Here is a 4,948-nt window from a genome sequence, read left to right on the forward strand (position 1 = left end):
TTTGGTTTTTAGTGAGCGCCGTCGTGAAAAAACGCCGGTTGCTCATCGTTGTTTATATTTTCGTCATAATGTCTCTCTCCGTCATATCCATCTGTCTGGGTATTATTTACTTCTCTTCTATTTTCTCTTGGTCTGTCGGATCTGTTTCGGTTTTCTTGATATCCCTGTTCATTTTGTCTACCATTATTTCTGTTTTCTTGATTTGAGCGTGTGGTGTTTCTATTCTGGTATTCTCGATTTCTGTCCTCATTCCATTGCCTATTTCTTTGTTCATAATTTCCTCTTCCGTTGTCTCTATTTTCGTTTTCCCTTCTGGGATTAAAATCTCGTCTTGTATAGTCCCTCCTATTTTGATTTCTATCTCTGTAATCCTGTGTTTCTCGGGGCCTTCTTGATTTTGTTTCTCTTACACGTAATTCTCTTATTTGTAGGAATTGGCATAAACTATCTATGTCTTTGTAGTTTTGCAATGTGATATGGTCTTCCAGCGTTTCTTCGAAATGTCTTGCAATCAGTTCGACTAATTGTTCCGATGAGTAATTATATTGTAAATGTTTTGCGTTATAGTAAATTTGTAATGCATATGTCCTTTCTGATATACCCATCCTATCATTGTATTTCCCATTTTGCAATTCCTTGTTAATTTCCAATTGTTGGACTTTTCCCCAGAAATAATTCAAAAATTTTTGTTCAAATTGTTGCCAACTGTCAAATTCTTCTTCTTTGCAATCGAACCATAGGCTTGCTTCATTTTTGAGATGGTTTCTGATAGTTTCTTTTGCTGTTTCGAAATTTCCGATGTGCTGTATTTTCTTTTTCAGGCTATTTATGAACGGCACTGGGTGTAATCTTCTTACGTCCCCGCCAAACCTTATCTTCACGTCATCTGTGCTATGTATAACCATTTCTCTTCTTTCTCCGACATTTTGTTGAGTATTGATTTCCGCAATCTTTCTTTCCACTTCTTCTATGTCTGCTTGAATAGCGTTTTTCAACTTGTTTTCCAAACTTTCAATTTCTTTTTTCTGGCAATTCGTTATCTCCTTTATTTTATTTTGAATTTTCATTTCTTGTTCTTTCATCTCGTTTTTCATTGTTGTCAAACATCCTTTTACTTCCTTTTCATACTTTCCTATGCGTTCCTCCATTTTCTTGTTATTCTCTTCTATTGCTTGTTTTGTTTCCTTCTGATTTTCTTGCATTATTCTTTTTGTTTCATCTATTGCTTGTTTTGTTTCTCTTTGATTGTCATCCAGTTTTTGTTGTGTTTCATACATTTTTTGATCCACTTTATCCATTTTCTTTGATGTTTCTTCTTGATTTTTATCCATTGTCCTTTTTGCTTCATCCATTTTTTGTGACTGGAGTTGCATCAGTTGTAATAGTTTATCTATTCCTGATAATTCTTGCTGTTCTGATGCCATGATTGTCGTGTCTAAAATATCTTCTTGGTCTGAATATTCTTTTTGTTTTTTGTTGTCCTTGCTTTGGCTTCTTGTCACAGACATTTGTTTTCAAGAAGTACTGTCCCCGCCAAATATGAAATTTTACTAGTATGTTACCAAGACGACTTTTTCTCACCCAAATATTATAAATTGTCAATAAATATATCAAATGTAAATATCGTAAAAATAAAATATTAAATCAGTTATGTAAAATTTGTACCTAAAGAGATCTAAAATTTTATGTTATCAAATGTAAGTATCTCACTTTTTACCACAGGCATATAAATTTTCAAATACCGGCTTTACTCTTTCTATCCTTCAAATTTGCCACTAGAAATACTTTACAATGCCCCACGTTGGGCGCCAGTTGATGTGATCTTGATTATTGATATGAGATAATATTCTTATATGTTACTTAATTTAATCAATGTATTAATACTAATCCAATTAATTAACCAGATCACATATCAATATGTTTTCAATCTCAGGGCGAATTATAAATTAATTACTTACTTCCGTGGCTTCTAAATATTTCTTAATGGTTCCTAATCGGGATAGAAAAGAAAAGAGTAAAAAAAATACACATATGGGTTACAATTATAATCAAAATATTTTTTATTTTATTTAAAAGGCAATCAATGCTTGATATTTGCTATTTCTTATTATTCTTAAACATAACATTTACAAATGGGAATCTTATTTCCTTTTGGTTTTCAATTGAAAGTTTTTATTAACATTTAACTATTAGGAGTTATTAGGAACAACTCTATTTAAGTTTGATGAAGCTTTTCTGATATTATTGATTATGTTATTCAATTTTTTATGTGGAATTTAATACGAAAAACCCATACATTCATGTCCAAACAAATGAGACTGACCTTTTCCTGGTGAACTGAAAATGTCCTCACACAAAACCCTTTCCTGCTATCCTTGGCTGCGATCAAACCTCGTCCTGGCTTCCAGTGATGTTCTCCTTTGAAAAACTAGCTCGAATAGCTCTCGTTCCTGCTTTTGTCGTGATGCTGTGTTCTACCTTTTTCGAAACTGCTATCAGCTACCGGGACACTCTGGGCTCAAGGAGGTTCTTTTACTCTCGACCTGGCCTATTTCTCGTTCCACGATAGATACTCCACACTCACGGAACTACACCGGCTATCTCACTCCTCGAACACTACCGTCTACTACTCGACTTCACTTCTCGACAGCTCAAAACATTCTGATCTCACTTTCTCATCCATTCCCCTACTTTCTAAATATCCCTTCCAGATTCACAAATCAATCTTCCACCACCAACTCTCATTCGTAATATTCCTCAAAACAATTTTTAATCTTTCTAAATATGCTTAATGGATTTCAAAAGAAAATATTTAATTCCCATTCTAAAATACTTTCTAACTATTTACAAATTTTAATGACCTATTCTCTCTTTCAAATGAGTCTTATTTAGCATAGGCTAATGATCGAAACCTTCCGCGAAAAACGATAATGAACTATCATCTATTTCACTGAGTTTTATTTAGCATAGGCTAATGATCGACCTTCCGAGAAGAACGATAATGGTACGCGTCATTCACTTTGTTTATCTAAGCACATTGTTCCGAGTTTCGTACGCTTATTCTAATCACTTCTTAAAATTAAATATAACAATTTGTTGTATACAGGTTGTTCTAAATTTATATGCCCGAGGTTGAGAAAATTAAAAATATTTTATATTAAAGTGAATTTTGTTTATAATTATCAAATTTTAATTTTTATATCAAATAGAAATATAACAATATATATATTTTAATAAATTCATATAATTAATTATAAAAATAAAAAAGTAAAACATTGTTTATGAATTTTAATTTGATTGTACTAGTGAACGTCTATAACTTCTAAATCGCTTCTCGGCAAGTTACAGTTCATCCTCTACAAAGTCTGACTCGACATCGTCAAGAACCACTGCAGCGCGATTACAACATTTTTTCTCTTCTTCCACTGCACAGTTTGTACAAAGATCCGTACAGTTTATACCATATTTTTTACAACCATATCTTGTACTTTTGCAACCCGTTGAACATTTAGATGTAATTTGTTTTAATATCTCTTCAGGGATCAAACAATCTAAGGTGTAAATAGGTTCAAATCCCGTATCAGTTTTTTGCCATCCATATTGGATAGCATCCAGTTTTTTACCTAACCAGTGTTGTAATTGATGATAAACGCGAAGTACATGCTGATAACCTGCACCTTCTGTTGGGGGCAAATTTTTCCAATCTAACAGATTTTTTCCCTGTATTTCTTATAAATTGTAAAAAACGTAACTCATTTAATGACAATATGTTATTATGTTTTTTTATATGTAACATCAATTGCAGCAGAATACAAAGCAACAATGATATCACATCCGTTTTTCATGATGTCCTCCTTGTTAGTATTCTCGTCGTAAAAAATATTTATCAGATCTACAATTTCTGACGATGCAGTTAATAATTTGAATTTTCCTTGATTAAAAAAAGAGGAAGTTGTATCACACCCAGTAAAAATATATAAGAACCCAACGTATTTTCTTAGATGAGAATGTTTAAAACTATTACAACTATAATAGATAGATTTTCCTTTTTCGCCTTTTTTTTTTTCAAAATACATATATGTTATTGTCCGGAGCAGAGAGTTGCGTCAATATTATGAGTATATCAGTATCATTACCAATTATTACAATGGTCTTGCTAGTTTCATATGTATGTTCGATGTTCGTGAAGAGCTGTCTGCACTATTAATACGTCCGCATCTTCATCTGCTACTTTAGGTCGGTACCCAGATTTGTTGAGCTCTGCACATAAAAGTTGAATCAATTGCTTTTTATTTTTACTAACTGCTAAAAATATTTTTTGTTTTATGGATAAGATCGTGTTTTCAACCAATTTAATTTCTGGGCCTGAGCTAATTATTATTGTATATTTATATAAATAATATACTTTAATTAGTAAAATATAAGTAATTCTTACGAGAAATTATTGTAAAATTCAAGCAAGTAATAGCAATTAAACTGCAAATTTTTTCAACATGTTTCAAATTGGGATTCCATTCTAAAAAATAAAACGAAGCTATTTTCACCTTTACATTTGTTGGCGGTGTTTCACGAGTACCATCATTTTAACGAGTCATGACTTTTTATTTTTTTTACTGCATATGCAATCTATGAAGTGGGTCAGAAAATATAGACTCTCTTAAACAACTTATTCAATTTTCAGCTCTTAATGTTTATAAACAATGAAAATATGATTTATTGAAAAAAAAATTCTAACTTGATTTCTATTAGTCATATAAAATCCATTTTATTATTTTAATGTGTATTTTTTCACCAGCTTTTCATGAGCCTACATACGAGCGTGTAACATAAAAACTGTCAAAGTTATTCTAATTGTTTATAACCTAAAATGTAGGGTCTTTTTCAGACGGTTTTTTTAACAACAATTTTGATAAAATCTTAAAACATTTTCAATACATCTTAAAATTAA

Source organism: Diabrotica virgifera, chromosome 9 (genome assembly GCF_917563875.1).
Source record: "Diabrotica virgifera virgifera chromosome 9, PGI_DIABVI_V3a".
Lineage (NCBI taxonomy): Eukaryota > Metazoa > Arthropoda > Insecta > Coleoptera > Chrysomelidae > Diabrotica > Diabrotica virgifera.